Source organism: Macaca thibetana, chromosome 10 (assembly GCF_024542745.1).
Source record: "Macaca thibetana thibetana isolate TM-01 chromosome 10, ASM2454274v1, whole genome shotgun sequence".
Lineage (NCBI taxonomy): Eukaryota > Metazoa > Chordata > Mammalia > Primates > Cercopithecidae > Macaca > Macaca thibetana.
In genome coordinates this window covers 51,349,674-51,360,122 of record NC_065587.1, presented here as the reverse complement: position 1 = coordinate 51,360,122, position 10,449 = coordinate 51,349,674, and positions in this window count along the sequence as shown.

Sequence of the window (10,449 nt, the reverse complement as noted above, 5' to 3'; positions counted from 1 at the left end):
GGACTGCGTCACGGCCAGATTGTTGGAGCCCTGGAACCAGCTGGGTCAGAAGCCCAATATGCCTGACTTCATTACATGGGCTGGGAGGTTTTCTTGTTGCACTTATTTCTGTTTGAACTGAGCTTCTGTCCCTTGCGACCAGAGGAATCTTGACTAAGAGAGCTCGGAGTTATTCCTGGGGTCACCTAAATGATGGGAACAGGCAGACCCATGGAAGAAACTGCTGCTTCACAAAGGCTGTATCCTGCCTATCTGGGGACCAGAGGTGGCTGAGCAGTTTCTCCAGGAGGGGCAGGGCTGTGCTGAATCCCACCTCCCACCTCCAGGATGGCCTCGGGCTCAGGTCATGATGGGGAGTCTCAGTGCCCGGCTCTCAGCCCCTCTTCCCAATCATCATGCAGGGTCTGACCAATGAACTCAGCTGGCCCCAGTCAGATGTGTCTGTAATTGGTGGTGGCTCCCTGGAGAGGGCAGGAGTCAGATGAGGGAAGGAAGAGGTATGCAAAGCACATACCATGCTTGAAAAAATGGAATATGAGGGCGTGGTGGTGCACACTGCAGTCCCAGCTACATGGGAGGCTGAGGTGGGAGGATTGCTTGAGCCTGGGAGGCCAAGGCTTCAGTGAGCCATGGTTGTGCCATTGCACTCCAACCTGGGCAACAGAGACCCTGTCTAAAAAAAAATTGAATATGAGTCATTTGTCCAATGTCCATCCCCCTCCCCTCCCCTCCCCTCCCCTTCCCTGACCTGGATGTTCCTAAAGGCAGGGTGGGTGCACCTGCCATTCACCCCCTCTAGGGGTGTGGTCTCCCAGAATCCATCTCAGATCCTATCCCTCCTCTGCTCAAGCCCTGCAGTGGCTCCCAACTCACTCAGAACAAAAGCCAAAGTCGGGGGCCGGGCACGGTGGCTCACGCCTGTAATCCCAGCACTTTGGGAGGCTGAGGTGGGTAGATCACCTGAGGTCAGGAGTTCGAGACCAGCCTGGCCAACATACTAACCCTAACAATACAAAAAAATTAGCTAGGTGGAGGCTGAGGCAGGAGAATCACTTGAACCCGGGAGGCAGAGGTTTCAGTGAGCCAAAGTTGCGCCACTGCACTCCAGCCTGGGCGACAAGAGTGAAACTCCGTCTTAAAAAAAAAAAAAGCCAAAGTCCTCACAATGGCCCATGAGGCCTTAATCCACTGGTCTCACCCCACTGCCCTATCAACTTTCACCTCAGGGTCTTTGCACTTCCTTCCATCTTATAGGAATTCTCTACCCTAAGACATCCACATGACTCACCTCCTCTCATTTTTATTCAAATGTCACCTTGTTAGTGAGGCCCTCCCGAGCCGCCCCATCCACACTGCACACCCCATCCTCTCCCCTCCTGCTCTCTTTTTCTCCATAGCTCTGTCAGTCACTATTATTATATAACTAATATGTGCATTGATTTTTTTGTTTATATCCCCAAACTAGTGCCTCTCAGTGCCATGAGGGCAGGGACCTTGGTCCACTTTCTCCTATGTTCATAATGATAATTTTCTAAATGGGAAATGAATGAATGAGCTCTGCCTTCTGGGCCCAGTGCCCGGATTGCCCCTTGGGGAGCCTTTGTCCTTCACTCTCAGTTCATGTGCAGCTCCATTCAAGGACAAGATCTAGCCCTGGCAATTGGCATATTTGAGACCACTGGGTACAGCTGGGCAGGCTGTGCCCTGCACAAGGAACTGAAACCCTTCACACCAAGCCTTGTGTCCTGGCACAGGGCTGTTTCTCCTGAGAGGAAGGGGCACCCTTTTTCTAACTCACACCGAGGCACTCAGGGATAGCCCTGACCATGAACAAATCCCATCACCTTGACTGCGGAGTTTGAATCAGGGACAGACACGTGGCCAGGCTGGCACACGCAGGGATGTTCAATCAGGTGAATCCTGTGAAGTCCTCAGGGGCCACCAGGAAGAGAAGGTCTTTCTTCTAGGGTTGTTGTGCTGGTCGGTGGCATCCCCGACCAGCAAGGAAAGAGGCGGGAGCACCACTGCATGGCTGGAAGAAACTAACTGGGTCTCTGGATCCAGCCCTGAGACTGGAACCATTTCTGGGCCCTTTTTTTTTTAAAACAGTCTTGCTCTGTCACCCAGGCTGGAGTGTAGTGGTGCGATCTCGGCTTACTGCAACCTCTGCCTCCTGGGTTCAAGCAATTCTCCTGCCTTAGCCTCCTGAGTAGCTGGGATTATAGGTGCCCACCATCACACCCGGCTAAATTTTGTATGTCTAGTAGAGATGGGGTTTCACCATGTTGGCCAGGCTGGTCTCGAACTCCTGATCTCAAGATCCGCCCGCCTTGGCCTCAAAAAGTGCCGGGATGACAGGGGTGAGCCACCAGGCCGGGCCGGGACTTTCAGTTCTACGAGCCCATCCACTCCATTTTTGTCTAAGTCTGCTGGGGTTTAGTTTCCGTCACGAACAACCACTGGATCCTTGTCTGACCCAGGAGGTGAAGTAATGACACCTTGCAGGGTAGCCCTGTAGCTAAATTAGACCCTGCTCTTGAAAAGCACTGTGTCCTTTTTCAACTCTTGAGGCATATGAAGGGCTGCTGGGGATGCTGGCAGCCTCTGACTTCATCATCTCCTTCCTCTGCCCAGGGCTGCTCCTCACAGGAGTCTGTTCGCCTCCCCAGTGCAGCCTCCGCCCCCTCCTCAAAGAAGGTTTCAGCGCTCACAGCTCCTCTCTCTCAGCTGAGTGATTTTCTCCCTTCCTATTTTGTCATCTTGAAAGATGGCAAATTGGAGCACTTAATTTTCCTCCTCCAACCCAATTAATATGAAAGTGCACAGCGCTGATGTGCGGAAGCGAAAAGCAAGTCATTTATATCAATTAGCAAAAATGAGCTTTGTGCAAACTTGCAATGAAGAATGATCTCAGAGACAGGAAGCCCAGGAGGGAAGCCTGGGAGGGACCCCCTGGGGCCTCCTGAAGGAAGCGATGCTTTGGGCACACTATCAGGATTGCATTTTGTCCCCTCTCCCTCCTACAAGGTCCCTGGAATCAAGAGACTTACCAGGCAAAGCCATGCTTCACTGTTCTCAAATTTCAACACAGACTCCCCACAGCAACCTCCAATGCCAAGTCTATCTCCAACGTGTGTCCTGAGTCCGCCCACATTTCCCTACTGCCACTGCCTCCCTGAGTGGAGTCCCATCATCCATCATGGCCCCCTGGGTAATGATAACAGCGCCTCTCTGTCTCCAGGCTTCCACTCTGGCCCCCTTCACCCCACACTCGCATTCATGCAATGCACACTGCAGTCAGATTGAGCTTTTTTTTTCTTAATCTTCCTTTATGTACGTACAAATGTATGTATGTACTTAGTTTTGAGACAGAGTCTCGCTCTGTTGCCTAGGCTGGAGTGTAGTGGTGCAATCTCAGTTCACTGCAACCTCTGTCTCCTGGGTTCATGCAATTCTCCTGCCTCAGCCTCCCAAGTAGCTGGTACTACAGACGCCTGCCACCACGCCTGGCTAATGTTCATTATTTTTAGTAGAGATGGGGTTTTGCTATGTTGACCAGTCTGGTCTCAAACTCCTGACCTCAAGTGATCCTCCCACATCAGCCTCCCAAAGTGCTGGGATTATAGGTACCAGCCACCATGCCCAGCCAGATTAAGCTTTTAAAATGCAAATCAAATCATGTCACCCTCAGGTGCTGAAACTATTGCTGTTAGAATAAAATCTAAACTCCTCATCATGGCCTTCAGCGCCCCACGTGGCCTGGATTCTACTGACCTCCCAGCCTCTCCTCTGGCTCCCTCCATTGCAACGACATGGGCCTCCTTGCTGTTCCTTCACCTTGCCTTGCTCATTCCCGCCCTAGGCCCTTTGCACATGCTGTTTGCCACATCTTTTCCTGGCTGCTCAATTTTATCTTTCTTGCCTTGACTCAAACGTGACTCCCTCACTCAGGGGAATGTCACTGTCCTCGGCTGCCATGTATCCCCTTCACATGCCTTTAATCCACAGACACCTGGTAAACACCTTTTGTGTTCCAGCCACATTTAAGGCCCTAGGGATATGGCAGCAAACAAGATGGACAAAAATCCTGTTTCATGGAGTTATATCCTGGTCCAGATGGTGGGAGAAGTGTACAAAAACTGCCAGCTGGGTAAAGAAGACAAAAAAAGATGCCAAACAATGAAAAGTGCTAAGAGGAAAATGAAGAAGGGAAGGGAGGCAAGGCTGTACTTAGAAATCAGGTGGTCAGGGTGGGCTTCACAGAGGAGGTGACACACGAATGACGACCTTAGAGAGAGGAAGGACTCCGTGCAGGTGTCAGGGAGAAGAGTGCTCCAGGCAGAGGGAAAAGCAGGTGCAAAGGCCCTGGGGCTAGCCTATGCCTGTTGTATTTGAGAAGCCTGGAGGAGGCCACTGTGGCTGGGGCAGAGTGAGTAGGGGAGGGGAGATGAGGTGGAGACCAGGGGGTGGAGGCTATGGGTGGACTCTGGCTTTTGCTTTGAGTGAGGTGGGAGCTGAGGGAAGGTCTGGAGAAGAAGATGTTTCAAGAGAATCCCTCTGTAAGGACATCAACCATCAGGGCCCAGGCAAGCACTGGTTCAGGAGCAATGATGACTATGGAGGAGGGTTGCCGAAAGAGGGCCATGTTTCTTATCTTTGATTCTGAATGACTCTTGAGAATCATACAGTGGAGAAAAAGAGGAGAGGTTTTGACTCTCCCTGGGGGCTCCAAAGGGCTCTCTTGGGGTCTCTGCTTACATTTTTTCATTCATTCACTTCAGACCTAGCGGAGATTTTGGAGACAGATAAAGCTGGGTTCAATGACCAGTTCCACCACTTCCTAGCTGGGTGACTTTGACCAAATACCTTAACTTCTCTGGGCTTAGGTTGTCTCAGATGAACAATGGGAGTCAAACAGTACCACTTTCTTCTTCCTTTTATCCTGCTTCCTTCCTTCTTCTCCTTCTCCTTCCTTCCCCCTTTCTTTTTCTTTCCTCCTTGCTTCTTCCTTTTTTCTTCTTCCTTCTTCCACATTCTTTCCTTCCACCTTCCTTCCTTCTTCCTTCTGCCTTCCTTCCTTCTTCCTTCCTTCCTCTTTCCTTCCACCTTCCTTCCTTCCTCTTTCCTTTCCTTCCTTCCTTTCCTTCTTTCCTGCCTTCCTTTTCTGTCATTAAACTGTTAAGTTCTATGAGGACCGTGACTTGGATCTATGATGCTTACTGCCCTATTTCCAGGGCCCAAGACCTTGCTTGGCACAGAGTGGGTGCTCCATGAATGTCCATCAAATGGGTGAATCCCCTCGAGTCCTGAGCAGACGGAAAACATCTTGTCAGGGTCAGGGTTGGTTGGAGACTGGAGTAAATGCCAAATTCCAGAAATGCAGATCCAAGCAGGGAGGATAGATGTGTCTGCCGAGAACCGAATCACCCAGCAGAAAGTGACACGCGTCCCAGGCCTTGTTCTCAATTCCAAGAGGGCAAACAAATATGCGTTCATGAAATGTTTGATGTCTGCTCCAGCTCATGTGTAAGCTGTAGGTCAAATTTATGGGCCAGAGAGAGTCGTATTGCAAAGCACTGTGTGTACACGTGTTATCGCACTGGGGCCACTTGTGTAATCAATATGCGCTATTCAGTCTCAAGGCGTATGTTCATTGTTTTAACTGTTGATGGAGGGGTAGCTCGGAGACTCTGTGCCGGGAGATCAGCAGAGCCTGGAGCCTCGGGGAGACTCCCTGGGGGAAGAGGGACAGCCGTGTAGCAGAGTGACAATGAAGGCTTCTGATTTAATGTGCAGTTTCCAGGCCATGTGTCAGCCGTTCACATGTGTGATTTCACTGAATCCTCAGGCAGCTCTTGAGGGAGAGTCCTAGACTATTTTCATTTTACAGATGACAGCACTGCAGAACAGAGGGGTCTAGTGTTTTTCCCCAGGCCACACAGTTCTAAGTTGCAGAGTAAAGACTTAAACCCGGCTGGGCGCAGTGGCTCACGCCCATAATCCCAGCACCTTGGGAGGCTGAGGCGGGAGGATGACCTGAGGTCGGAAGTTTGACACCAGCCTGATCAACATGGAAAAATCCTGTCTCTACTAAAAATCCAAAATTAGCTAGGCATGGTGGCACATCCCTGTAATCCCAGCTATTCAGGAGGCTGAAGCAGGAGAATCGCTTGAACCCCGAGGCAGAGGTTGCGGTGAGCTGAGATTGTGCCATTGCACTCCAGCCTGGGCAACAAAAACAAAACTCTGTCTCAAAAAAAAAAAAAAATACTTAAACCCAGGTCCACCCTGACTGATCAAAAGCTAGTGTGCCCAACTCACCCTGGTTTATCTGGGACCATCTGTTTGAAAACGTACAGTCCCACAAATGGAAACCCGTGAAGATCCAGGTCAACTGTTGTTGACCCTGTGCAAGACCCATGCTTTGAACCACACGGTTGAGCCTCGGTGGGAAAGTGTAGAAGGCAGTGGTGAAGTTTTCCCAGGCAGTGTAAACTCACACAGAGGGACAAAAACCTGAGAAAGGGAAGGGTATGCTTGAGGAGTGGGGCTGTAACCGAGTATCTCAGTCTCAAAATGCATTTTGAAACGTTTTTCCTTTCTTGTTTTCAGCCTTGAAACACACTCTGGTCTCCCTTTTGCACCAGGTGCTCCTAGGCACAGGGCTCTCTTCTCTAACTGTGTGCTTCCTAAGAAGTATCAGGGGCTCATTTTGAAACAAACCGGGCAGAGATACTGAGCTGTAGAACCATCCTGCTTAGGAGGAGTTATGAACCATTAGCCCACCATTACCAGGCAGAAGCCAGGGCGACCCAAACCAGACCTCGGGATGGGCACTTCTTTGAGATGACCATCAGAACAAGACCCACAGCCCCGCACCCTCCTGCTCCACCCCTGCTCCACTCCTGCTCCATCTCTGCTCCACTGCTGCTCCACCCCTGCTCCACCCCTGTTCCACTCCTTTTCCACCCCTGCTCCACTCCTGCAGTCTTCCTGCACCAAGTTTTCCTTTCTTCTTCTTTTTTTTTTTTTTTTTTGAGACACAGTCTCACTCTGTTGCCCAGGCTGGAGTGCAATGGTGCAATCTCAGCTCACCGCAACCTCTGCCTCCCAGGTTCAAGCGATTCTCCTGCCTCAGCCTCCTGAATACCTAGGATTACAGGCATGCACCATTACGCCCAGCTAGTTTTTGTATTTTTAGTAGAGACGGGGCTTCACTGTGTTGGCAAGGCTGGTCTCCAACTCCTGACCTCAGGTGATCCACCCACCTCGGCCTCCCAAAGTGTTGGGATTACAGATGTGAGCCACCGCGCTGGGCCCAAGGTTTCCTTCTTAAACCCCTCACTCAGCCCTAAAGGCAGAGATGGCTTCTTTGAGGCAGAAGCCTGGCTGTCTTCCAGCTGCTTGCACTGGGTCCATAAAAGTGCCCTCCTTCCACCACACCTCGCTTCTCGCGTTTTCTGTTTCTGAACGGGGAGCAGCCAGACCTGAGCCAGTTAGAGAAGTGGCCATATTTCATTGGAATTTTTTAACTTTCCATTTTAAAACAAGTATAGACTCATAGGAAACTACAAAAAATATTACAAAGAATCCCACGTAGAGTCCCCCTTTGCCCAGCTTCCCCCAACGGCAATTCTCTATCCTTTTAGGTATCAGGGACCGGTTTTGTAGAAGACAATTTTTCCATACACCGGGGGGCAGGGGGAGGGATGGTTTTGGGATGAACTGTTCAACCTCAGACCATCAGGCATGACTTAGATTCTAACAAGGAGCACGAAACCTAGAGCTCTCACGTGTGGAGTTCACAATAGGGTTCTCGCTCCTATGAGAATCTAATGCCGCTGCTGATCTGATGGCCACTCACCTCCTGCTGGGTGGCCCAGTTCCCATCAGACCACGGATCAGTACTGACTTGTGGCCCAGGGGCTGGGGACCCCTGATCTGACTGACTAGGCCTGGGTCATGTGTCCTCCCCTGGAGCCAGAATTAGAATCAGCCTGAGAGTGGGGGACAAAAGATTCTCCAAGGAAAACCAGGCTACCATCACCAGAAGACAGAGGAGAGACAGATGCTTGATGGGCACCTATCCCAGATGTGGAAGGACTCTGCCAGTGTGTTCAGGATGGGCTGCAGATGAGAGGTCAGCCACTGTCACTGGCCAGTCAAGAAAGGAACAAGGTGGGGGCAACTTCTCCATTAGGCACAGAGGGAGCAGTACTTAGGGCTCATGGCACTTGTAGGAGCCCACACAAATATTTTCATTTCTTTGAAAATCAGGGCCAGGTGCGGTGGCTCACGCCTATAATCTCAGCAGTTTGAGAGGCCAAGGTGGGCAGATCACTTGAGGTTAGGAGTTTGAGACCAACCTGGCCAACATGGTGAAGCCCCATCTCTACTAAAAATACAAAAATTAGCTGGGCGTAGTGGTGGGTGCCTGTAGTCCCAGCTACTTGGGAGGCTGAGACAGGAGAATCATTTGAATCCTGGAGGCAGAGGTTGTAGTGAGCTGAGGTAGCACCACTGCACTCCAGCCTGGGTGACAGCGAGACTCCACCTAAAAAAAATGACTATACTCTAGCCTGGATTACATTTGCTTTTATGTCAACATTGTCATAAAATATAAGTTTATTCCTTTTTAGGAAGAAGGGGTCCATGAAGATGAACACAGTATCCCTAGGTATTTGCTTGGAAATGGTGGACAGAGAGAGGCAATTAGGAAGTTTCCCAAATTTGGATCCTGGCATGTAAAAAGATGGTTTGGTCATCTGAAGGGGGATGGGTGAAGAATTGAGTCTCAGCCAACTTAGTTGCAGGTGCTAAGGCTGGGATAGGATTACAGGCTTTGGGGTTTGGATCCTAGAGGCACAGTGACCCTTTACCTCGCTGAACCTCTTGTTCCCCATCCATACAATGGACAGAATAACTGGCATCTTTTCTGGATTGTCATGGGGATTACACGAGGCATCACATGTGCTTAGCAAAGGGTTCAGCAGATAGAAGGTGTTTAACAAATAGCATCTGGGTATTAGATTTGGGAGACCTCAGAAGAGAATTTGAGAGAGAGATTAGGACCAGAAATAAGGTGACACCTGAAGCTTCGAGCAAAGAGGGACTGCACAAGAAAGCAGATGAGGAGAGACGAGGAGGCAGAGGTCCCAGGACATGAGCCACTGAGGACCCTAGGAGGGAGACAGTTAGCACAGGTGGTGAGAAAGGAGGCGCATCCTGGCCTTGGGATCTTGAAAGCAAAGGGAATGATGGGCATCCGGAAGCTGGAGGTTATTTCCAGGGCCTGAGTTGTGGAGAAAGGTTTTGGGGGAAAGAAAGAAAATTGGTATCTGTGCTTTTGTCTGAGCAGTTTCTAAGCCCCATCCTTTTCCTCCATTCATTTGTTCATTCATCCATGCATTCTTTCAACCAACAAATACTTACTGGGCCTGGAGTGGTGGCTCATGCCTGTAATCTCAACACTTTGGGAGGCCGAGGTGGGTGTATCACTTGAGTCCAGCAGTTCAAGACCAGCCTGGCCAACGTGGCAAAACCTCATCTCTACAAAAATTAGCTGGGCACAGTGGCATATGCCTGTAGTCCCAGTTATTTGGGAGGCTAAGATGGGAGGATTACTTGAGCCCAGGAGGTAGACGTTGCTGTGAGCTGAGACAGCGCCAATGCACTCCAGCCTGGGTGAGAGTGAGACCCAGTCTCCAAAACAAACAGACCGAAAACACCCCACAAAACAAATATTTGCTAGGCTCATTTCATTGTACGCTGGGCTCAGGGTCACCACTTATGCAGTCTCTGCCACAGGGCCATCTGGAGCTCTCCTGGTTCCCACCTGTCCCAAGTCTGCTTCTCAGACTTAGCTGATCATCTGATGAGCCTCCTTTCTACATCCAGTAAACCCCATCGGCCTCAGTGAGCCAGATCCAGTTTCTGTTGCTGGAAACCAAAGAACCCGACTGGATAGCTCCTCCACACACTCAGTGCAGGTGTTCTGTTGGGGAATGACTCCTACAGTCTACTTCAGGGTGGGCATGCCACCTAAGCCAGGCCAATCAGAGGAGCCAACAGTCAGTGGGCCTCACTCTAGTCTACTGAGAGTCACTGGGATATTGCTGGAACTCTCACAAGGGAGAAAGTGTCTTCCACTGGGCTTTGCTGAGCCGGTAGGATAGCAGACCAGAGTTGATGGAGGCCATCACCATCCCTGTGAGGGAAGAGCTTTCCAGGGGATGAAGCCAACACCAAGAATCACAGATGAGAAAGGGAGACAAATGCTTTATAGTATCACTAGAGCTCCTAGATCCAGCCTCTCCTGAAACCCCTAGACTTTCCCACTGCCGGGCCAATAATGTCCCATTTGGCTTAAGTCAGTGGAACTGGGCTTACATCCTTTGCAATGAAAACAGCCCTTCTGTTTAACACAGAGACTACAACACTGAAACAAAT